At 45.0% G+C, this 26,478-nt stretch overlaps 1 protein-coding gene across 1 annotated transcript in view; it reads right to left on the minus strand.

The window, feature by feature from the left end:
• The window catches only part of TMEM169 (transmembrane protein 169), a 49,473-nt gene that overhangs the window by 16,418 nt on the left and 6,577 nt on the right, over positions 1-26,478 (minus strand). The gene's annotated exons all lie outside the window — the stretch shown is intronic.

Raw genomic sequence — 26,478 nt, forward strand, 5'->3', positions numbered from 1 at the left:
AAAATTCACTAAAAATAGCACACATGTGAATGTGTTGAATATTCAATGTCTTAGGGCATAATGACATTTAATCATTGAGCAATCACAATTAAGTATATTTTGAGTGATGCCACCTAATAAAACAGCTCTAGGAAAACATATTGTATGTTAAAATATAAATGAGTTACATAAGCATGTTTAAAATTTACAACACTAGGGGTTCATAAAACAGATGCTAAAGGGTCCATTAGGATGGCGGGCGAACATTGTCCGCCTGCCACCCTATCATAGAACGGGACTGCCCGCCTGAAGGGCGTGGGTCCCGTGGGGGGAATTAGGATGTGCCCGCCACAGTGGCGGGCACATCCTGTAGTTTTAGCATTGTGGCGGGCGGTGCACTCTGCACCGCCCGCCACAATGCTAAAAATGCTTTTTCGTATTTGCATATGCAAAGCGGCAGGCACCGCGCGGTGCCTGACGCTTTGCATATGCAAATGTGGGGGGGTACCATAGGTACCCCCCCTGTCCTCCCCCACCTCTGCCTACATCAGGGGGGCCCGCAGAGGGCCCCCGCAGCACACACCGCCTGCCTTTAGGCTTGCCGAAATGCCTATCTTAATATAGCTGGCGGTGTCTACTTGACACCGCCACCATATTAATCATTGGTGGCGGGCGGTTTTTTGCTCCGCCGTGGTCCCCCCGCCATTCTAATATGGCGGGGGGGAATACAGGGAAGGATGGCGGGCGGATTGCCCCCGCCAGGCTGGCGGTGGCTACCGCCAGCCTGGCGGGGGCAATCCGCCCGTCATCCTAATGGACCCCTAAGTGTTGAAATACGCATGTTTTTAGTCACCAACTCATACTCGGATTTTCAACAAAGTGAATTTACACATAAAGCAAGCAATATTATTTTTCAGACTATCATATGCAAATATAGTTGAAAATACTACTGAAATAAAGAAACTGAAGTGCAAGGCGGTTCAAAAACCTGCAACAAAAATCAGTAAAATCACATACAAAATAGGGAATTATTAGCACTTTTCTAAATTCAGTACACAGGTAAGTGATTATAGGTTGTAGCAATGTGGTAATGTTCTGAGATGGTTAACTATGGGGGTGGATGAGGGTGGGCGTCCCATTTAGCTGACAAAACCTTCCTCCCTTCATCTTTAAAATACAGTAACTTTCAAATGGAAATATATGCAGCACTCATTGAAAAGTACTGGATCCCGGGCCCAGTGTGTTTTTCACTTGAACTGTAAGAAAAGACTAAACAGAAGTATAGGTATAGAACAAGAAAGCCTTGTGCCAATTCAATGTTTGCTCCTGTGGCACTCTTTCGAAGCTGACACAATGTTTTGCAGCCCACATCCAGTAATTTGGAACTTGGAGTGGACCTGAAAAGCAGGTTAGCAGGCTTTAAACTTGTTACAATTATAATTACTCGATTTATGCGTTAACCAAAACTGCCAAAGATGTATGAATACAGAGGCTTGAAGTCACACTCATAGTGAGTAAGCCTCACGCATTATACATGGGCTGAGCTCTTACTTATAACAGAGTTAATGTCACATTTGATGGGAAGGGCCTACATTTTAAATGTGACTCTGCTATGGACTGTGCTGTGCGCAGCACTGCTGATGAGATCTCTGGGGTGCAGGAAGCACTTAAGAAGCCCCTATATACATGTTATTGTTATGTTATTAAGGACTTATAATACGCACAGCTTCTCGATAGAGTGTCCTGGAGCTAAACATTCTGGGTGGGGCTAACAGTGAGATCTAAGCTAGCTGATTTCACGCTATTGCTGGAATAACCACGTTTTCAGTAGCTTCCTAAAAGGAAGAAGACCCTGCATCTGTCTGAGTGCCAGAGGAAGATTATTCCAAAGTTGCGCTGCTTGTACCTGAAAGGAGCGACCACCAATTTGGGCATGGGAATATTTGGGGATGCAAGCTAACTGAAGTGAAGCAGACCTCAAAGCATGGAGCAGGTAATAGAATTGGACTCTCTTCCTAAGGTACGGGCCCCATATCGCTTAAGAAGATACGTAGTGTGTGGTATTCTGTATTATGTCATTATAGAATTGTATTAGGTCATAGTGGAATGTGTGAGAGAAGTGAAGATACCGAGGAGAACGGTAGTGTTATCCTGCTCTCCACTGTGGTTGTTAAGTTGTCCTTCACTTACAATAAATCCTATCTTGGAACCTATTTCATCTTTGGACTTCTTTACTACACACCGTTTGGCGACGATTGGGAACTCGATTTACGTGTTTGAAGACAATGTTCACTCGCTTACTCTGTTCGAGTTGGATTATTCAAGATGTTCTCTGGACTTCGCAACTAAAACCTTCTTGGTAACACTTAACGGCTATTTTGTAATGTATATTTTTATAAGAAGTTATTTTCCGGAAAAATCTCTATTGACCTAGTGCTTTATTCAAATTTTGTGCTGACGGTTTGAGATGTTGCTACTTCTTTTAATTAATTTTACCGTAGCCATGTTACCGCTTCTAAGAAGTTTTGAATATTTACGCACAACAATCTTACTTCTGGGGATTTGTTTGCCTACTTCTTGAAGTCCAGAAGTTCACCGTTGGTTTGTGCGTTGACAGATACTCGCGCAGTGCATCTTTCAAAGTGCAGAGCGAGCCTCGTCTGGAACTCTTTTCACACGAATCCATTGCAGCTGGAACTCTTCCTGTATGACGTTGTTTCCCTTTTGCAAGGCACCTTGGGATTCTTTACCTTTCACCTTACGTGACGTGGGAAACGTCATTTACGTGCCGCCATCTTGGGAATTTTATTGGCTGCATTTTAATAAGAATTTCACTCAGAACTATTTACTTCGGAACATGTTGCACATCGCATGTTGTTCGTGATTTTAAATACTGTTTTATTCACTTCTACAAACAAGGAAACCCTCTTATATCGAAGAGTCAGGTATTTTTTTTCTTTCATTTGTTTTTTTATTTATTTGTTGTGGTACCCTATTTAAGGAGGAAATACAAATAAATAGTAATAAGAGATGTTGAATATTACTGCACCTCCACACTTCCTACAAACTGCAGGTGAACCCAACATTGAATGGGATTTATGGTTCCCAATGTTTATTGCTTATGTGGATGTACTTGAGAAAGATGGTTGCTCTGCCAAAAGGAAACTTGCTTTATTGAGACATTGCCTGGGAGGTGCAGGCATCAAATAATTTGACAATTTACCACCTATTGAAGATGCTGGAGACATGGATGTCTTTGAAAAGGCCACTAAACAAATGAAAATCCGTTTTGGAAGGAAAATAAATATAGTAATGGAAAGGTTCAAATTCTATTCACGTGGCCAAAAACAAGAAGAATCAATAGAGGATTATGTTTCGGCTTTGCGTTCTATAGCTTGTTCATGTGCATTTGAGACCATTTCTTACGAACAAGTCCTTAGAGATCAAATAATGATGAAGACTAAGAGTAAAACAATTCAAGAGAGACTTTGGTTAGGTAATGAATCCTCTCTCAGTGCTGTCCTCAATATTGCCAAAGGAATTGAGCAATCAGAATTATTTGTATCTGAAATCAGAAATCAAGCACCGAAGCCACAAAACATTGAACCTGAAGTTTCTATAGTCAAGAATCAAACCAATTCCAGCACCTATACTAAAAATTCCTTTAAGAAGGAAGTTGATAAGAAAGTTGTAGATAATAAGAATTTATCTAAAAGAAATACTATTACGTGTTATATATGTGGCAGTTTCAACCATGTTGGCAATTATAGAGGGTGTTCTGCATGGGATAAAAGGCCACTGTATTTTCAACAATTGGTTTGGCAAGCACCTATCATCAGGTGGAATTGCACTAAGAATCTAAGAAATTAACTGCGTTTGTTACTCCTGAGGGCATGTTTAAATTTGTACGCATGCCCTTTGGACTTGCAAGTGCTGCCTCTCTTTTTCAACGTTTGATGAAAGATTTACTAAAAAATTGTAAAGGGGCAATAGCATTTCAAGACGACATTCTGATATTTGGGAAAAATTTTGATGAACATGACAGTAATTTATATTCTGGTCTAATCAATATCCAGATGAAAGGTCTGACATTGAAGTTTTCTTAGTGCAAATTTAGACAATCTAAAGTGGAGTATTTAGGTCATGAAATTTCTAAAGATGGAATGAAACCTAAAATTAACCATGTACAGAGTATTACCATTGTTGACCTTTTTAGGGCTTACAGAGTTTTACGGTAAATTTGTACAAAATTACTCCACAATTGTGTATCCATTGCGATTATTGCTGAAGAAGAATGCAAGATTTCTGTGGGGTAAGGATCAACAAGAATCTTTTGATGTTCTCAAAAATAGAATTGTTGATGCTCCTTTTCTAAAACCATTTTCTGTGGGTAAAGAATGCATAGTATATGTGGATGCAAGTAATGTAGGTTTAGGAGCTGTTTTAATGCAAAAAGATAAAGATGGATAATATGTTGTATCATGTGCGTCTAGAACATTACGTGATGCTGAGTTCAACTATTGTACTATAGAAAAATAATTACTTGCATGTACTTGGGCAACTCAGCATTTCCCTCAATTTCTATGGGGAACAAAATTCTCACTAAGGACCGATCATAAACCACTGGTGAGTATGTTGTCTGCAGGAGGTGGTAGGATGCTCACTGCTCGTTTGGCAAGACTTGCTGTTAAACTGCAAGAATATCGTTGTGAGGTAGTTTATGTTCCAGGACGTTTGAATGTTCATGCTGATTGCAAGTCACGATTTCCCATCAGCAATGATGCTGAATCTGTAAGTAGAGAGGAATATGACATTGCTTACAACATGGTTGATGTGAACTCAATTACTGCAGAAGGACAATCTAAGATTATTTCTGAGGCTGATTGGACACAAGCTATGCAGCAAGATGAAGTTCTAAGGGAGGTGCAGAGATTTTTGAACAAAGGCTGGCCCGAAGAAAGGAAACTGAGTGGCGAATTAGCTTCATTTTTTAAAGTGAAAGATGAGCTGATGGCAAATCAAGGTATCGTGTTAAGAGCTGACACAATTATACCTCCAAAGAGTATCAGAGAATTTATTTGCAAATTAGCTCATGAAGGTCATATGGGCATGTCGACAACTATGGGAAGAATTAGAGAGTTTTACTGGTGGCCTAGTATGGATTGTATGGTGGATAGATGGGTTAGAAAATGTACTCCATGCACATTGAGTGATAAATCAGTGAAGCCTCTTTCGGTGGGTGTTACTCCTTTAGAGTTTGCTCAAGGTCCTTGGAGAAAATTGGGCATTTATATTATTGGAACATTCAACTATCAATCAGGTAAAGAGATGTTTGCTTTGGTTTTAATTGACTATTTTTCCAAAAGCCTGAATTGAAAGTTGTTGATAAGGTTACTTCTGAGAATGTTGTTGAATTTCTAAATGAATTTTTTTGTAGTGAAGGTTTACCAGAAGAAATCTTTCTGATAATGGACCACAATATATCAGTAGTGAATTTGAATCTTTTCTTTCCAGTTGTGGTATAGTGCATAAAAGAGTATTGAATTATTTTCTACAAGCCAATGGTCTGGTGGAACGTTTTAATAGGGTGATTAAAGAATCATGTCAATTGGCTATAAGAAGTGGTTTGAAATGGAAGAAGGCTTTGCAAGCCACACTTTTAATTTATCGCACGTCTCCTAATTCAGTAACAGGATTGTCTCCTTTTGAGATGTTACGTGGCAGGAAACCTGGTTCTAAACTTATGCCTTGGTGGTTAAAAGAAAAGAATTTTTATGAGTTGGAATTGGATTTGAAGGGTGTCAGGGATCGGGTGGAACAGTATCAAGAGAAAATGTTATGACATATTCCTAAAAGAAAAGAAAATGTTTCAAAGCTATAAGTGGGTGACTTGGTGAGAGTGAAGTTTGGTGGTCAAATTAATAAGAAAGTGTCTAAACGGTCCAATCCTGTAAAAATCAAAGAAATTTTCAGCAAAGCTATGAGAGTTGAAGGTGGAATTTGTTTTAATTTTAGACGTATATAAGTATGCAAATCTGATATTATTGCATCTACTCCACAAAATTGCTCCACTTTTAGTTCTACAAAGAATCATCCTGTCATGGTCAATGATTCTGGATTTTCTGGTACTCATGAAGTTTTTGATAACCTTTCTTCTCAATGTGAGGGTAATGTTCAGGACAATATTGTGCATGAAAATACTACTAGTACTGTTTCAACTAATACTGACCAAGAATCTGTTTTTGCACGGAAAAGTTTACGTGTTAAGCATACGCCTGTTAAACTTAAGGATTGTGTTCGTTTTTGAATACTATTTTTTTTTGTTTTGGTTTGTTTTTGTTTTTTTTAAAAGGGGGGAGGTGTGTGGTACTCTATATTATGTTATTATACAATTGTATTAGGTCTTGGTGGAATGTGTTAGATAAGAGAAGATACTGAGGAGAACGGTTGTGTTATCCTGCTCTCCACTGTGGTTGTTAAGTTGTTCTTCACTTACAATAAATCCTATCTTGGAACCTATTTCATCTTTGGACTTCTTTACTACAAAGGGCCCCTTTGGATACATTCCAGTGCTGCCCCACTATAGACATAAGTCATGAGTCTTTCTTTGTAAGTCTATTCATTGGGCCCAAGATTCCATCCTCGAATGGAGTGTTGAGACAGTCAGTGAAGCGGAACCCTCATAGCTCCCAGAGGCTGTATGGGGAGCTGTCCAGTCGCACAATTAAGAGCTACTTACTACCTTGTGTAGTATGTTTGTATGTCAGATATATTTTTATTTTAGCATCCTTTTAGTATACATTTTCTTTGATGTTAACATCTGTCTGACAACACCTCCTATGATATCATGAAATATGCAAATGAGTTCTCAAAACTCGAGAACTGTGTGAAAGGATAGCGGACAATAAATCAAAACTAAGCAGCGTTTCAATGTGACCTTTGCACTTGGGCGTCGATTCAACCAACGCCAGGGGGTAGCGAATGTGACATTAGTAGCCCCTTCATGTGCATTGACAATATTGGAAGTGGCATCACGTGACATTTGACATCACAGCAAGTGAAATCAATGACAACAGCGCAATGCTAAGCGAGAAGTGCAAGACTGAAAGCACTAAAAAGCTGCTGAGGCAGATGCATGCTTATTTAGCTGCCAGGTATCATGGCGCGGTAAGTCACCCATCACAGAGCAAACCACAGTAGCCCAGACACGCCCACAAATGCCCAACACTACTAAAACCCCTCTCAAGCTCACTCCTTGTCCCAAGGAGAGAAGGGGCCCCTTCCACAGTCACCCTGCTGCTGCAGAACCCTGGATGGGCCACATGTTGATACTGCCAAGGTTTTAACACCCAAATACTTGATTTCTTAGATTACAAAATACTTGTGAGACTCTCCAAGGCCAGACATACAAATGCAGCCGTCGCATACCATATCTATGTACACACGTGCTGTAACCACCTTAACGCACACACAGGTCCCATTTCTATCTCCAGATATTTTGCTTTTCTGTCAGGAGACCACAGGATCAGAGCAACAACAGTGAACTGGCTGTGCTGAATGAGACAGTGTTGTGCTGTTCTCTACTCGGGAACATTGTGCTACTATTAAACGCGGTGTTTTCTGTACTGGAAAAGGTTTCTTTTTTCTTATATTAACCGAGCTGGATGTATTTCAGCAGAACTGCTGACCTTGGCCATTGCTGTTTCAATATCCAACCCTCACAGTCCACTCTGCTCTTCACATGTCTATGTTTGCAGAGGGAACATTGCTGCAGAATTTGTACTTAAAATCTGAAGACATGGAGGTGAAAGAGATTCGCCTAGGATCACACAATGACTCAGAATGTCAGGGCCTATCGACTGCCTTTTAAGTGGGGAGGGAGGGGTGATATACACCTGACACCCAATCACCATTCCCTTCACTTTTAAGAGCCTCATTCATCAGGACATTTGCACAAAGACATCCACTCACACGAGGAGAATCCTTCGCAGCATGCATGTGGGCAACATTTTTAATTCACAAATGTAAGTTTATGGGTGGGTTTGGGCGTTCCTGTGTGGTCCTACAATCACACGATTAAATATTTGTGATGTTCACATACTTCCAAGAGGCAGTTTCACACCCGGAAGCGCTTGCAAATGTACTCTTGTCAATGCCAATGGTGGCTTTCCACTTGGTACTCTAATAATTCTTCGTTTATCCCTCAAAAGTTGAACATTTGCTCCAAACACAGGAATAATCTCTTAGAAGAGATTTTTTGAAAATCCAAATGATTGTGTTTATGCTATTGTCAGTGGTGCCATTTCTTGTATCAACAAAAGTAGCAAAAAGATATGTCAAGTGTAAGTATGTATAGAACTCAAGAGGCAGAGAATATTCAACCTACTTAACATGACACAGCAAATATTCCACACTAGACCTGATGCTCATGGAATTCACAGACATACAAATGGGGCGCTATATCAGATACTAGCCAGAGGAATATCGGATCACTCTACACAGAGCAAGACAATACGCAAGCAGCCAGCCTCAAGAAGCACACATGAATCCAAATGCATGATAGAGGCATGACCAACATGCTTTGAAAAGAAAGTAGGCATTAGTCTGAGGAAATCTAGGCCTGGACATAAACCATGCCTTGGCAAAGACAACCGGTCTCATCTTTGGGACCAATTGACTTTGGCAATTGTTTAGTGGAACGATACATCATCCACAATGTTATGTTGGCGGGCTCCTCATCCAAACAGTACTTATTTTCAGGCAGTCATGTGATATACAGTGCACATAGGGTGCTCAGTAGGGGGTGAATATAGCCATACCAATTCTCACCATGGTTGAAAGGTAAGTCCCAAAGCATTCAAAATGACCTTGTAAGCACACCAAAAGAGACTAAAGAATGTTCTACAAAGATCACACAACAGGAATGGAGAAAAATCAAAGCACAAATGACAAAAGGCATAATGTTTGAACTGTCAGCCTTTGGGTGGTCTTCCCCCAAACTTCTGCTTGCTTACCGCCTCTTTTTGCTGATTCTTTTTGTTGGCTTTAGGATTCTTGCCACTGCTGACCACTGCTAAAGTTAATGTGCTTCTCCTCTAAACATGGTTACATTGATTGATTCACAATTTGGATATTTAATGTATCTGTAAGTTTCTAGTAGAGAGCACAGTCTGTGCCCAGGGCCTGTAATTTACAAGCTACTAGTGGGCCTGCAACACTTATTGTGCCACCCAGGTAGGACATGTACTTTTTACGTTTTGCGTGACCTGGTGGTGAAAAACACCTAAATTAGTTTTTCACTACAGGGATACCTACTCCTCTAATAGGTTAACATTGGGAATTGCTTATCACACATTTAAGCTTTAATTCCTGATTAAGAATGAGTAGATCGGTCATGTTTCTTTTAATTGGAATGGTAATGATAAATCCAACATTACCAGTAAAGAGGATGTAACATTACTGATATAAAAATGCCACTTTTTGAAAGTTGGCATTTCTCTGCTCTTAAAGATCTGTGAGCCTGTTGCCTGTCTCCATTACACGTCTGGCTTTGGTGACAGCTTGACTTTGTGCTGTCCCACTAGACAGCCACACACAAAGGAAGGATAGGTGTGTCTGAGTGCCCATCTGCATTCTAATAGCTCATACTGGATAAAATGGGAGGGAGGAGCTGACGGATGTATGACGTTATAACGCATACTTTTACTCCGCAGACCATTACAACGCGACTTTTACTCCGCATACCGTTACAACGCATAGCGCCTTGGGGCGCTGGATAGTGGTAAGTATAATTTACTATTCTAACTCCAGTCCCCGTGGACCCTAGGGAAGGTGTTGGATAGTAAATTATACTTATTCCCTATCCTAGAGCGCCCCCCAGCGCAATGCGTTGTAATGGTATGCGGAGTAATGGTCGCGTTGTAATGGGTCTGCGGAGTAAAAGATCCGTTGTAACGGGTGTATACCGGAGCTGACACATCTGAATGGCCAGTGTCCTGTCCCCCCACAAAGGGCCGATTACCCCTGTGTAGCGAGTCTCTCTCCAGGGCTAGGAAGAAAGGAACTCTGTGCACTTCAAAGACCCTTCTTTAAAGTCACCCCCATGTCATAGGCACAACTGGGTATAAGTACTGGGTCACTTACTCACACTAAATTCGATACTTCTGGACCTGTAAAGAACCTCTGTGAGAAGAACTGTTGTGCTGCTACAAGGACTGTCACTCTGCTGGACTGCTGCTCTGGAATAATTGCTTTTCTGCTGTGCTCTCTGAATGAACCTGCTGCTCTCTGAACCTGCTGAGGGAGAGTTGGACTCTTCCTTGAACCCAGAGTGATCTCCAAGGGCTTGTTGGCTTGCCTCCAGATTCCTGAGACTCAGGGATATCAAAGTCTCAACACGTGCTCGTGTGCCTGGTTAATTTAAAGAGGACCCAGGTGCTTGCTCCTGTAAAATGAAAGCATCTCCAGACTGCATGTTGGAGAACCGGAGCATCAACCCTGTAACAGGAGCAGAAGCGGCACATCCAAACACAACCAGCGCTTCACCTAATGATCAGAGACATCACCGTCACTGAAGTGTAGGAAGCTCGATACATACCATCGACTGCGTGGAGAAACCAGGTGCATCATCTACGGAACTAATACCTCTCGGTTTGACGCATCATCTTAGGAACTGGTGCATCGTTACGACAGCATGAGGAAAATTGACGCATCACCTCGCCTGTTGGATCGACACCAATGCATCACTCTGCTGCAGCCTGCATCTGGCTGTTGCGACCAGGATCAAGGTACTTTATTCAGTGTGCTTTGCGTGGCTCCTGTATTGGGCCCATGCTCCATCATGGTCGGCCTGAACTCTTTACTTTGCCCCGGTCCAGCGCGACCAGATAATCCCCCTTGGCGTTTTTTGCTTCTCAGTACTATTTTTACATATAATCTTTAAAAATTAATATCTCAACTTTTACTCTTTGTTGTGTTGGTCTTGCTTTACTTATAATATCACAATCTATCTTCTAACCTGGTGTGGAGTCTTTTGAGGTGGTTTCACAGTGTTACTTTGTGTTGTGTTGCACAAAAACAATGCCTCCTAAATTAAGCCTGCCTGCTCTGTGCCAAGCTACCAGAAGGTGAGTACAGGTTCATTTAAAGTGTGTATCTGACGTACCCTGACTAGGATTGTGGTGCATACCACTGCCAACCAGAACCCAATTTCTAAACCACCCAGATTTTAGACCTAAAGAGAGAATTTGGACTACAGAAAAAAATTTCAACATACCCCTAAACAGCACACACATGAAACCAGGTAGGAATAGCTTCAGGATTTTGCATTGGAAGATCTATTGACGGGACAGTTGACAAGGGTATCTTTTTATCCACAGTATACATGGACATACTGACACTAATAAATAACCAAGGTGGAGTAACTAAGGAAGGGCAGAGATTCTGACATAATCCCACAAACCCATCAACAATGGAACGAGGCTCCTATATCCCCAGATAAAGAACCCGGGTAATAATGCCCAGTAAGAGAGCAAAAATCTGCATTGCAAATGTTAGAAATGCAAGCCGGAATGAAACACTGGGTACACATAACGCAGCAATGAGCAGGAATTAACATGTACTGGGAAGTAGTCGGAAAGAAGAGGACACAAATCAACAGCGGTCTATGATGTGATGCAGGTGGGCCTATTGACCAGAAATAGTCATCTCTGTTAACCACAGTCATGAACATGTGTTATACCAGCCACACGCGTTTGCCACAAAGAAGAGTATCAATTCAAGGGCTGTGTGAACCCCCAACTTCAGCAGCTGCAGGGGGGGGGGGGCAGGAGGGAGGTGGTGCCATTGGTGATCCGTCAAATTAATAATAGAGCCATTGGTGTTCTGTCAAATTAAATGATTTAATTGTTATTTATGGCCTTCTTGACTTTGATAGGAGCTCTAAGGATCTCTGCACAAAAACTCATAAATGTGCAACGTGAAGTAAAATGGCACACAGAACTAAGGGGTGGGACCTATTGGTTCCATAGCGCAACTTTGTGCTGGACAGAAGAGTGCAGAAATAAACAAAATCTGAATAGAAAGGGGAAAACAAAAAACCCTGAGAGGAACAGAAGGAAAGATGGAAGCAAACAAGGTAAGAAGCAAATAATGTATTTATAATAAATATGGATGGAGAAAAAAGAAGCAGTGAAAGAAGACAAAGAAGGAAGAATGTGAAAGAAAGAAGGCAAAAAGAAAAAAAGAAAATGGACCAACAAACAAAGGAACAGAGAAGCAGAAAGATGTAACATAAAAAAAATAGTAAGATTGGAAGAAGGAAAGAAAGATAGTAAAAGGTGGAAATAAAATAAATATAAATGAGCCACCAAATAAGACTGAGAATATGTGTAAAAGAAGGAACTCTGCAATACCCAGTATCAGCTCAGTGATTGGAATGGTGACAACTTAAGAGGCAGAAAGGAGAGTGGGAGTTAAACAGCAGCTTCTGAAGCTAAATAAATCAATGGTTTAATTAAGACTATTGTTACTGACCTAATCTGTTGGCAAATATGGGGCTGACTCAGAGGCAGCTGCTCTTATTTACTCTACTTCAGGCAAAATAGAAAGAAGAGACAGAGAAACGGAAATAGAAGAAAACAGAGAAAAGCATCTAAAAGACTGGGATATTTGATTATCGCTTGGTAGATAGAAGACCGCTGGCAACCTCCCGATACATTCTGAATATGCATTCACCCTCCATCCACCCCCAATTTAAGGCCATTTCCCATTTTTGCCTGTGCAGTTTAAAATCTTGTGAATGATAGAATTCTTTTTCTCCAGGTGGAAAATAATTTTTGCGATATTATCCCACTTGCCCTAAACATATCCAACGTGGAAACATCTTGTCTCGGCGTGGAGCCTGTCCACTATCCCCAGTGTACTCCAAAAGGGCTGGATCCATGCCATACATTCATAATATTCACAGAGAATAAATATACATACAATGAATCTGTGTAGTGTTGGGTTAACGCGACAATCTGGAGCGGATCGAGCCACTCTTTACCTAAGTTATACACCCCTACTTTAAACAATATGGCTCATACATTTTCAGAGCTTTGATGCCATTTGATTCCATATATGGCATGCCAGCTCTGGCTGCAATCACTGCATCTATGACTATAAATTATATTGCATTTTTTGTATACATGTAAGCAGTGTATAGTGTGAAACTACAATCGCTGGACGCAATGGGGGCTCTATAGTGGATAGTGCTGAAAGCCGGGTAATCAAGAGAAATTTGACTGAAAAATTGGCGGAAATAATTTGGAAAACAGTCAGGCATTATGGAAATGCCACTGGTCTACTACTGCCAAAATGTTCCTACTTACAATTCGCATGAAACAAAAAATAATATTGAACATTTATAAGAAAATATTGAACCGGTTACTTTAGCCGTCAGTGTTTGCGTATGAAAGCCAATGTGTGCACCTTCTTCTAACTTCTCAACAATAAGGATTGTCAATTTTCTCGAACCCAGCTAGGTTTTACTTTTATTTTTGATTACTAGAAAAGCAGTGGGGGTGGCAACCTCCTGCTGTGATGTCAAGTCTGTTTCATGTGGAAAGGGCTTGGCTTAGTGGGAGCACTGACTAGTCACTGGTATGGTTATTTGGCCATGTTCCCAGTTGTGTCAAATACCTAGTTTGCAGTAGCTAGCTGGACTACTGTGGTAACTAAGCTTGAGACAATATGGTTAAAATCAATAAAGTATTTTGAAATTTAAAAAAAATAAGCTTCATTAAAAAGGTCACAAATCAGGCCACGACCAGAGAGGATCCGATCACCAGATGCACCAGCTGTACCTAACAAGAGCCTCCAACTGGACACCAGCAATCATTCCACTCTGGAACGTACGGCGCTCACAGAAGTAAAGAGAGCGATCTTGGCCAACAGGTCAAGAACAAGCTATGCTACAATACATAACACAATACACAATATAACACATTACATAATACAAACACCACCTGCGTGACCTCCTGTAGCAAAGTCCTCAAATCGAATGTAGAGTGTTTTCTTTAAGAGGAGCATCCAACCAAATTACCCGTAAGATGGATGTACTTCTACCCTACTATAAGGGGGTTCACCTTCTGGGACTCTGCGAACCAGCTTAATTCTGGATCTGGAAGTAAAAGTAGGAGACTTGATGGAGACTTGAGGATGGGGGCAGCTCCTCCACTAGGGTGGAGGAGCGTCGCCCCACTGCTTTCTCACACTCCCATTTTATGTTTCTGCTTTTCGCACTGTGAGAAAGCAGTAGTGTTTGGTTGCGGGCGGGCCATTGGGCGGGTGGGTGGTGCTGCTCTAGGAGCAGGATTGAGCAGGGGAGGAGTGGTGGGGTGTGCTCACTCCTGAGTGAGCATGACTGGTTTGGTCGGCCCTCCGGGGCTGCCCAAACCTGTTTACTTGGTGATCAATAAGCTTTCCAGATGACTATGGAATGCTTTTCCTGGGGAACCGCTTCCAGTACTCCCCTGATGGGGTCTGTCTTCAGATCACACCCCAAATGGTGATTTTGTCTTGGAAAGGGAGATGTCAGGAAGTGCACTGTCATCCTTAGAACATGTGTACAGCAAAGTTTGTCCTGTGCTAGTTGGGTTAAGAAGGTGCTGTAGGTGCTACTGCTCTGGTGAAGGAGAAGTACATGTTCTGATTATTTGAGGGTATCTCCTGTACTTGTGTAAGTGTCACACTGTCTGTGTCAGATGTGTCTGTGATCCTCTCCTTGTCCTGGTGCGTGTCAGTGTTTTTCTGTCACAAAGTGTATGCTCATGTCTAGCTTTCCAAATGTTTACGTCTGTGTCCCCCGACCCTATATCCCTGTAATCCTTTTGCTAATTTCTGTCCCAGTATACAGGGTTTGATAGGGACGTAAGAGTCTCCAGGAATAATTACACTATAGGGCATCCCCACTGGCAGGGGTTGGGGCGAAGGGGCAGGTGGGGAATATGAGGAGGTGGAAGGAAAGGAGACGAGGGTGGCATAAAGGAGGAACCTGAGGAAAAAGAGGGGCTGAGACAGCAAACATGGGTGAAAGAGCATGCATTGTGGAGAGCAATGTGGCGAGTGAGTGGCGAGAGATGGCAGAGGGGATGGATTAGGGAGTAGAAAGCAAGGAGTGAGCCCTGAAGAGGCGGGTGGGGGACCATGGAGTCAGTGAACCATGGGGACTGGCAGGCACAGGAAGCCAGCAGCCAAACAGCAGACCAGAGATGCACTTTGTACACTGCGGTGCAGGAATCCCCATGCCTTTGGCCTTGTCCATACCATTGGGGGGGACTTTTAAGCCTATATTCACTGTTGGTGCATCCAATGAGCATTCTTGCCCCAATCAAGTTGGGAGTAGGCCTGAGGTTGGCAGAGCATCCAGAGGGGAGAGCGGCTACTCTATTCCTGCTCTTGGCTGTGTGTTTGTCAAGCAATCCTTAGTGAGGTATCGGACTATGCAGGGCCTACTTACACTAGCGAAGCCCCTGTGGTGGTGGGGGTTGGATGGGGGAGTGAGGCAATGCAGGAAGACATGCAGTGTGGTAAAAAGAGGGCAAGTGGGAATTGCTGGAAAAACTACTACCCTCCTCTGCTGAAAATGCCGCCTTTTACCAAAACCTAGAAGCTAGAGGCTAGCTCAAGCCGTTATCCAATGTATGACGAATGCGAACTCAACACTACCCAAGCAAGCGCCGTTCTTTCTAAACATTGAACTGCATTTGAGAAGGTCAAGGTCAGGGCACAAGTCGGGGGTACACACGAGTGGACGGCGTCCACGCACTATTTTCGCAGGGTGGACGCTGCACACCCTGCCAAGAAGTTGAGCCCCACTGAATAATGTGCTTAATTCATCCCAGTGTAATTTTCGAACACCGGGACACTTTCAGCAGCACCTGCATGTTGTCTGCTTTCGATAAGCAACAACGTGCAGGTAGGGAATGGCATTTCAGACTACTGCTGGGCCTATAACAAAGGCCTAATTTGAGGGAGTCATCAGGCTTACTTTTGTTCGAGTCTCCTGGCTGGAAGCAGTCAGGAGCCTCACACCCAGAAGCAACAGCAGCAGGGGGGAAATAAAGGCTCACACCTTAATAGCGCTTCACACATACTTTAAAGAGGCAGCTTTCTACTTTGTTCAGTCCCTGTTTAGGAGATATGCATGCACTGTAAGAATTATATCAGATGTGTTGGTCTTTCCCAGTATGTTCACAAAATAAACGAAATTTATATAGCGCTTACTACCCCTGAGGAGGCGTTGAAATAATTTAAGTACCACTATGTTTTCTTGTATAGCACTACACATCCTAATGTAGGGTGTCTGAACTCTTTAAATCACACATACATATTACATTTACAATAAATCATATGTATTTGTAAATCATTGTACAGGATGTGTTACATAAAACTGTGGGAATTACAAGGCATAGCTCTCACTGTGCTCTATTAAATGGTATACAATTCCACTGCAAGTAAACTACCAACCTATCATCATAATATAAAATCTGTCATTTGCACGTTACATGTGATTTGCATTAGCGCTACACTCCTTTGAGTCAAAACTGGGGCTAGGCATAACACAGATCTTTCCAGCATGTGCATTAACCTCCATTCAGAGTTATCGTACAATTATTATTCATTCAGATTTACTGGAACACACAGGTCTCTGCCGTAGGTGACTTAACCCCATAAGATATTTTAAAATACATTATTTGCAAACAATTAACCAGAACAGATTTACTGTCAGTTTTCTCCTTGTTGCCACGTTCATTTGTGGCAGAGTTTAAATAAAAATCAATGTATAATTTGGAGCCCAGATTTTGTGTCAGGGTTAAGTCACTTTTCTGGCACAACCTGACGTAAAATCTGTTTTGGGATTTACAGTACCAAAAATTGCCCTGCCTTGCATTACTTTGCGTTATGTAGTCATTATATGGGTGGTGCTAGGGCGTCCCTGTGCATCCATCGATGTATTTTGACGCAGAACCATATTTACAAAGTCTTGTAAACATAGCTTTGCACCAAACTGGTGAGTCTACCTGAGGCTGGTGTAGCAAGAAGAAATACATCCATTTCTCCTCGTTATTTCCTTTTTGCATCTAAGGAGCATCCCGCAGCACGCATCCAAAGAAGAAATAGCCTCATCGAATAGTTTTTGCGTGGCTTTGGGAAGAAAAAAAATACGCAAACTTTTTCTTAGGGTCCTATTGATGAATGTCAAGGTTGCAATAACCTTTATCTTTCACTACCCTAAAATTGCTCATTCTTGCAGGTTCTTTTTTCAGCCCCTTTTATGCATTCGTCATTGTTTTCTTCTCTCTCCTTTCTTCCCTTTCTGTCTTTCTCTATGGCTTTGAGTCCTGGTCTGCTGGTAAAAAACGAGCCCCAATCTCCTAAAATGAGTGCAGCTGGGTAAGCCTGAGTAAGAATACTTTGCATAGGAGAGTGGTCTCACCTCTGGAGAGCGCAGGCAGCTCGAGCAGTCACATCTGCATGGAAATGTGCTGCATTATTATGCCTGGTTGAGCGGGCTGGCGGTAGAGTTCGTTTTTTCAATCCATGGGTAAAGGAAGCTTTATGCTGACATAAGGTAAACTCGTTCTTTGTGTAGCTTACAAAAGTATGAAACTTCTCCCGTAATCACGAGGGTTTGCATGTAGACTCAAATTGCGCTAAAATGTACTCATGATAGACCTGCTATATATGTGAGGGCTTAAGATCTGAAGGCACTTCTTGTGATGCCACTTCCTGTGATGTCAATTCCTGTGATGTCATGTGCTGTGATGTCGCGCCGTGATGTCACTTGCATACTACCTAATTAGGTTAGTCCCCCCACTTCTTTTTTTAGGATTTGTGCCCTGGTCAAGGTGGAAAGCACACTCATTAATGAGGTCAAAATCTAGATATGGCTTCAATCCTGTACCCCCCCGCCACAGTGACAGCGAGTTATTGATTTAACAGTATTTAATTCCACTTCTTTGATTTCTCCCACTCTTCCTGTCGTTTCGCTTTTCTAATCTTTCGTAGGTTCTACTTTTATTTTACTGCAGATAGTCAAAGGATTGTGCTCGTTGGTTATTACAATGGCGACCACTTTTTTCCAGAGCTGAGCAGGGATTTCGTATTTTGCACACCAACAATTTCGTTTGACAACATCTTGTAGCCAAAGTGCGACTTAGTCGGTCAATGCTTGAAATTAGAATATGGAAGTGCACTATACCAGAGTACCTGTTTGCTGTCGAGAAGTGTTGGTCCTTCCCTATTATAAGGACTACCCCTCTTCTGAGAAGTACAGGTACTCAGTACCCGACAGCACCTGCCCATTTAAAAGGCAGACTTCATTTTGAAATTTTTAAAAAGACACTTCATGTTACTATTTTCTTATTTTTATGTGGACGTTGTAAGGACTCAGAGTCAGTCAGCATTCTAGTGCTGAGTATGTATTTACACTGAACACCCACCCACCACTGATGTCACTGGTCAGGTGACACAGCTCCAATAAAAGTGGCCGAGCGCACGTGCTCTGGGCCAGTTGCACCATGCACCATGTATCCCGTGTGTCCTGTGTCTCACTGACTGTCAGCATGAGGGCCTAGGGCCCGACCCTACAATGGCGACGAGGGCGGAGCTGTGCCCAGCGTGCCACAGCTAAGAAGAAAACTTCAGGGAAAAGGGGAAGAGAGAGCTGCCTGCAGCAAAAGGCACACCCCCTACGAAGATCGGCGCCAGCCGCCGAGAGGCCCACGGGGCGTGTGTCGAGTCCCGGGCCTGAAGAAGAAAGAGGAAGTGCTGACCACCCGGTGTCCACCCGCGGTGGTCCCAACCAGGTGCCCCACCGGAAGAAGCGGACCGGCCAGAGCCCACCTGTACCGGCAGCAATTGAGTCTGTGACAACGTGGATCGACCGCGACTGCCCCAACAGTGAGGCGACGTCCGCGGAGCCCACCCGCGTGGAGGAGGAAGGCCAGCCGGCCAAAGGTGAGCCAGGCGCGAGAGTAGAAGCCCCAAGCGGAATGATGTTAGCGAGAGCCCACCTCGCTACACCACGCCGAAGCCTACACTGACTCTCCCGCCGCGCAGCGTGTGATCCCGAGGCTTCGGCGGCGGGGTGAATGTGCCCGCAGTGTGAGAAGAGCTGCCAGGCCCTGTCCCTGCAAGCGGAGCCCACACGTATCGGCCGCGGACCTCGGTCGCAACAGGGAGCTCACCCTGCATCTGTAGAAGAAGGTATGGAGTAGTGAGCCATTTCCCCCACCCCCGGAGGAAAGCAACTCTGTCCCGAACGGAGCAGGCAGACCCCGGAGGCAGTGCCAGCCCATCTCCGCTCCGCGCCGCGCGTGAAATGAGGCTGCTGCGGGCAGGAGCAAAAGAGCAACCCCCTGCGCGGCCCGTGTAAGAGAAGGCATGCTGTAAGGGGCGGAAAGCTGCGGAAAGTGAATAGCTCGCAGCTGCGCCCAAGAAGTGAGGAGATGCAGGAGGGGTAATAGAGCTTTCCCCGAGGCCCCGCTAAGCCGTCTTGCAGGACCCGAGACTACCCAAGACTGAGCAGGCAAGCCCCAGCAGCAACGCTGACCCGCCCCGCGCAGCGTGTGAGCTTGAAAGGCTGCTGTGGGCGGGGACAGCAACAAGAAACTGCATGAACAAAGGGCAGCGAAAAGTGCACAGAAAAGTGGAACGAGGGAACTGCCCAAAGCATACTGTGGGCAGAAGTGTTGCAGCGAGGCCAGGGGAGTCCAAGATACATTGCCGCAAGTAGAGGGAGACTGGTGTCACCATGCTTTCACCCTCCCCCTCCACACTGAATAAATACAATTTGACCTTCCGAGTGAGCCTGAGGAGAGGTCCGGGTGCTAGAAGTGCAGCAGGCAGCCCGTTAACCTCTCGAAGCGGCCCACATCCATTAAAGCCAGCCTTTCCCCTCACTCCGAGCAGGCACGCTCCGGTACCACCGGTGACTTTTCAGAGCCCGGCATCAGGAAGTGCAAAGCCGCATGACACAAATGCGCAGCAGTGCAGACAGCACTAGCCAAAGTAGCAAGTCACAAAGGAACACCCAGTTGCGCACCAAAGCAATCAAACTGCGATGAAAGAAAAATGGCTGCGCCGACAACCCGCAGCATAGAAAACTCAGCACAAGAGCAACCTGACCACTCAGCCTGGTCACAAACCACGAAGCCTACCTGCCGGACATCGGCAGAAGGGACCAGCATGAGGTCCAAGAAGCTCAACACCACGAAGCCTACCTGCCGGACATCGGCAGAAGGGACCAGCATGTGGTCCAAGAGGTTCAGCCAAGGCGCAGTCCCTGGACATGGACCAACGAACTTCAACTTCACAATTAATGGAAGCGACAGAAAGAGGAAGTGAAGGATGCAATGCTAACTCTGGGAGTTAAGTGACAAGAAGATAGTGTCCTAGGACTAAGACAAGACCAGGAGGACACGTGCAGAGTGCGCGCACTGCACGGGGAAGCCTGGCCAGGAAAGATGAAGAAGATCGAGCCAGGTTACGTCGCGAGAAGAAGGAAAGTGGCCACCGCCACTGAGGAACAAGGAAGAAGAAACAGAGTGGCACGCTGCCACTGCAAGAAGAAGCCGCCCCTGCGGAAAGAAGGAAGGTGACAGGCACTGGAATACCTGAGTGCAGTGGCGAACAAGGCCATACTGGAACACCTGAGTGCGTTGGAGAACAAGGCCTGGCAAGAGCACCGGCAACGCAGATCAAAGACACCTACCTACGAGCCATCCATCCACATGGCGATCTCAGAAAAGAGCAAGCTAGACTGTTGGCGACATCTACCTCTGGGGTTGAACGGAAGATTGGATGGCGAGACTGCTCAGGCCTCAGGAAGCCGAGGAACTGACCACCTCACACCAGCCCGTGGCAACCCAGGAAGCAGAGGCCTCAAGGGACTCTGGTGGCAGCAAGTCCCGCACGGGAGACGGATCTACATATGCACGTCTGCAGGACCCTCGGGGATGAAAGCCTCGCGAGCAAGGAAAAGAGTCGACAACCCAACCTTCAGGTGGAACTAGGACACAACGGTGAGGCTCGTGGAGCGCCCTGCACACGGCCCGAAGGCTATGGTAGAGCAACACGACCGAAAACACCAGTCCAGTGGAAACCTGGCAAAGAGGTCCTCCCGGACATCTGGTGAGAGAAGAACGCCGGCGAGAGGGGCATCCTAGTGAGAGGGATGTTTGCACCTACTCTCTTCACCTGCCAAGAGACACACTGAAGCCTGCCCAGAAACATCACGGTACCAGAATGGAGAAAAGCCAGAAGACAAACAACACCTACATCACCCATCTCTCTCCAACTAATCATCATCACCAAGTTAGCGAAGAAAAGGCAGGGCTGATAACAACGTCCAGACGACACCGACAAAGAACGAACCCGCCGAACAACTGCGAGCCGTGCCACAGAGAACTGTTAGTCCAGAATGCAGGAACTACACGGCCTGCGGCATGCAAGCAGCCAAAGAGACTCGTTTGAAGTCATGAGTCCTTTGTTATATTTTTGCTGTTTTCTTTTCCCCACAGGGTTCTGGACATTTTCCGTTTGGTTTGTTTTTTTCACCAATTTTGGGAGGGATGTAAGGACTCAGAGTCAGTCAGCATTCTAGTGCTGAGTATGTATTTACACTGAACACCCACTCACCACTGATGTCACTGGTCAGGTGACAGCTCCAATAAAAGTGGCCGAGCGCACGTGCTCTAGGCCAGTTGCACCATGTATCCAGTGTGTCCTGTGTCTCACTGACTGTCAGTATGAGGGCCTAGGGCCCGACCCTACAGACGTGTCACTCTTTGCCCAGATTTAACAACATAAAACGTGAGCACGTGGAACTGCAAAGTAAGGGCCTGATGGAAAGCTCTTTTGTAGTCACACAACCTTCAATTTGCAAAATCACAGGATTTGCGCCACACAAGGGCATTTTACAATGTACAAACCCTCAGTCACGAATCTGAAAAGCATTTCTAACTCGTAAAAGGGCTTCTGCGACCCTTTCGGGATCGCAAACGGAAGGGGGGGTGAAAGGAGAAATGTGTACCAGTGGTTTGTGACCGCAATTGTGCAGCTGTGCAAACTGCACGTTCTGGTTTGTGAATGGGTGTTCGTACATTAACCCCCAGCCTTTCCTACGACAGCAATGGCAAACCTTGCACAAGGGGGCATGGCTGGAGTGACTGCAGGCAAACACTTTCCCCCCTGGCCACATATAGTGCAGCACCTGCTGTGTGTGTATTTTTATGAGTATTAAGTTGTACGGATCAAAATACTTAAAGTGCCACAGGACAAAATGTGGTGCGGACGGATGCCAGGTAAAAAACTATTCATCTGAGTGCGTCACCTTCACAGTTGCCTTTGTGCGAATTTGAGTCTGTGACAGGTGGTTACCCAAAGGCCAACTTATTTTACATTCACACTTGGTGTCTCCTTCAGCGGGGCTTTAAGTGGGATAAAAAAAAGTGGGGGGTCTCTCAAAGGGGCGTGGCCAATGCAATTAAAAGTGTGGCTGAAAACACGTAGGCCAAAAATCTGTGATTAGCATAGTGTGCCGCCTGACTTGTATTTTGCTGTTTCTGTCACTGCAACCAGATATATGATACAAGTTACATCATACCTACAAGTCAGGACTATTGGCTTTGGCAATGGTTGTAAGTTGCATAAGATAAATGCTTCAGCAACTGTGGCTTGTATATAATACTGAAAAAGCGTCCACTAACAGCCCTGGTTACACCAGGACAATGTTGCTGCTCCTGAGTTTCAAAAAGAGAAGGGAAATCCAGAGAGAAAATGACTCTTTAAAGGATTTCCCTTCCCCTACAACGCTCACCTGGCATAACGTCATGCCGTAACTACTCCACTAGTGAGAAGTGTGCAGTGTGAGCACGAGCACATCGCTGTGCCTGCTGTCACTGCAGTCCAGACAAAACGGACCACCTGTGCCAGGGCACAAAACAGAGCCCGATAGAGACCTGTTTCCAGGCCCCCTTTAAAAAAACTGCAGGTGCTCAGACCTGGTGAGACCCGGACCACTTAAAGCCCTGTCCTTCAGTGCATCGTTTCCATCTGGTTAGCCGGTAGCACATCCCAGTAGAACAGACAAACTTTTGAGGCCTCTTACGGCTGATGCAAACTTCAATCCCTCCACGGTCGATGAAACCAGAATTACTCCTCTAAGGATGGAGTGGCAGAAAGAAGTGAACATTAGAATACCCAGTGGTTTAACGCAAGGTGCTTTAAATAGTGCATTAGAAACGCCGCACACTTGCTCAGAGAAGGGAAGTGCTGTACTGTGGGTACTGAATTATTAAACAAGGCAGGCTGGAAAAGGGTGGTTTGAAGAGAAATCTGAAATACATTTTAAGGATCGATTAAGACTAGGGGCCTGGTGGGTTTGAGCTCAATTTTGAGGTGCACTTAGGCACAGGAACAGAACAGAACGAAATTGCCAAGGACTCTTACTTCCAAAATCCACAAAATGCAATGTGATGTGCCAGAATGAATGGTAAAGGTACCCGCGCCTGAAGTGTGTGTTTTAACTCTATTTTATTTTAATTAATGTGGCTCTACTAAGCAAGCCGAGTTTACATTCTAGCTCAAATTTAGGGCAACGATTCATCAAAATACTGACGTAAAGTGCTCCTTATCCCATGATCAGACTTCAAGCGCAACCTCTGTCCTTGCCGACATAGGTCGGCCCTTCGAGGCTTTTAGAACCTCCGGCTGGTGTCTTGGGCATTAATATGCATTGCATCCCATGAACCCTTTCACTATAGAAATGATTAGTTGCTGATGTCAGCAGATTCTAACAAATCCTCCTATGTCGCCTACTGTAGCGGCTTTGACATGTAAGGGCCTTAAAGAGCATGTCCATGAACTGAATAAATGTTCAACCCTACGTTATCGGTGTTAATAAAATACATACTTCACCGCTAAATTAAGTCACAGGCTTTGGAGTATAGAGATTTGCAATGCGGCTAGTGTAGTGACAGTCATGCAGCAGAGCAGTGGGGCAGGGAGACTTCTGTGATGTGGTGACCACAATGTATAGAGATATCTCTAGCACAGTGTTGGTTAACAGCTGGAAAACCGACCCCTTCCCCGTCCTGTCAGGCTTCAGGCAAGGCTGTCTGCTCTCCATTCTTCTGTTCATCTGCGTGATTGAGCTCCTCGTCGAATGCATCAGACAGAACAGGAACATCAGAGGAGTGACAGCCCCAGGAAGCAACGGAAAGGGCGACGTGAAGTGCTCCCTCTACATGGACGACGTCTTAGTCTTCTGCGCGGACGGACCATTCGTGATAGAACTGGAGAGGACTTGTATCGAGTTTGGAAAGGCGTCGGGAGCAAAGATCATAGGCACCAAGTCAGAAACCCTACTCTTCGGACACTGGACCCCCACTCGAGACCAATTGCCATTACCCATCATGCAGGACTTCCTAAAGATCCGTTGAGTCTGGTTCAGTGGAGTACATGCAGCGGAGAAGACATGGCAAGAGAGACTGGCGAAGATTAGGCAGAAGCTGGGACTCTGGAGCCTACGGAAGCTGACTATCGGAGGGATGTCATTGGTCCTTCGGAACGAGACACTGCCAGGGCTCCAGTACGTCGCCCAAGTGTGGCCTTTGCAGTACTGCACGGCCAAGGCCATCCCGGGAATGATCTTCTACTTCACCTGGAGCTCGAAGATGGACAGAGTGAAGAGGGCAGTGTTGTTCAAGATCTACGACAAGGGAGGCAAGGAAGTGCCAGACTTAGCCACCATCCTGAGAGGAATCTTCATGTGCCACTGATTGAGAACCGAAGATGAGAGCCACGTCGGCTTTCTGATGGCATGATTCTTCCTGTTGCCAACGTGGATGCACCTTGGATGGGCAGAGTGGGTGAACGCCGCCCCGTACAACTGGGAGACCCAGTGGTCCTACAAGGAAGTGGAGAAGTTTGTGAAGGAGTTCGGACTGGAGGCTGCTGTCCCCGCCACTTGGACCCCAAAGCTTGCCCAATGCCAGATACGAGCAAAGGACATCAGCGAACCAATCGGCATCCTTCCCTCTGCCACAGTGGACCAGGTGTGGGGACACATTGCATCCAAGAGCCTGACCAACCAGCACAAATCTATCGCCTGGATGGTCATCCAAGGAGCACTTCCAGTGAGAGCCTTCATGCATGCAAGAGGACTCAACAGATACAAGTCCTGCCCGAGAGGGTGCACCATGGATGAGATGGCATACCATCTCTTCTGGGAGTGCACCTACGCACACGACCTGCTGAAGGCCCTAGGCACAGAGCTTAGGTCCTGGATACCTAAGCCCTGCATCACTGCGGACTCTGTGAAGTATGGTTTGTTCCTAGGGACACACACACTGAGCGATCTCCAGAACTGCTGGAGGCTCCTGTGTTGTTTTAAAGATATTCTTCTGTTTTCCAGAAACCGTCTGGTAGTAGGGAAGAAGGAGACCCTGGCGTGCCATAAGATGATCCACAGCCTCCTGCCCGACTACGCAGCACTAGATGGATCAGATGAAGACAGCGACAACGATACCTGAGGACCCAAAGGGGTCCTCTTTGTACCCTCACACGGGGGGCCTGGAAGGCTCAGGCAACAAAGTGGATGACGACAGCTCTGGACCCAAGGCGTCCCCCTGCCCTTACTGGGGGGCCCCCAGAGGGGCCACTAACCTGTTATTTGTCCTATTTTCCCCATGCCCAGGAACCGGTCGGTGATAGGGGAGAGGAGAAGGCGGATGAAGACAGGTGGAGTAAATGTAGTTATTTACTGTATGTATTTGACTAAAGTGACCTTTTTCCTTCACAGGTAAAGGTCAATGGGATAGCTTGTGCACTTGTTGCCAAGTTTATTACCAATGACTTACGATTAAAATAGGGCTTTGTGGAAGGTGACGATTGACGTATCTGAACCAGAAACGAGGCCCTTACAAGGGTAACAATAAAAAAGACAGTCATGGAGCTTGTCAGTGTTGGGCACTCTGCTGAGGCAACCTTCAGTCACTCTTGTGAGCTGCAAGAAAAGCCATAGAGGCTGATAACACCTCTACAAGCGTTCTTCAAAATCATCAGAAACCCGGCAATCGTCAGGGATATCGTTAAGAATCAAGATTAGGATACAGATCTGACCAACTACTCACTGGGTTACCCGGTTTTGTGTTTTCCCTTAATCTGCAGTCTCTTCCCAGATCTTCTCCCACCCGGAGACAAAACTCAATCAGAATTGTATTCTGGCCACGGCACAGAAACCGCAATCATGAGCATCTAGAAAAAGCTGCTGGTAGCCTGAGATCTCTGCAAAGGCAACACACCAATACTTTCAGCCCTGTGAATGAATATGCAATATACCAAGTGATGGATGAATTCTTAAATCAATCTCAGCCACTGGCGATTGCTCAGAGACGCATTCCAATTGACGAATATGTCACAGTAGACAATATGCTCCAAATGTAAGTAGGA

This window comes from Lissotriton helveticus, chromosome 3_1, assembly GCF_964261635.1.
Source record: "Lissotriton helveticus chromosome 3_1, aLisHel1.1, whole genome shotgun sequence".
Taxonomy (NCBI): Eukaryota; Metazoa; Chordata; class Amphibia; order Caudata; family Salamandridae; genus Lissotriton; species Lissotriton helveticus.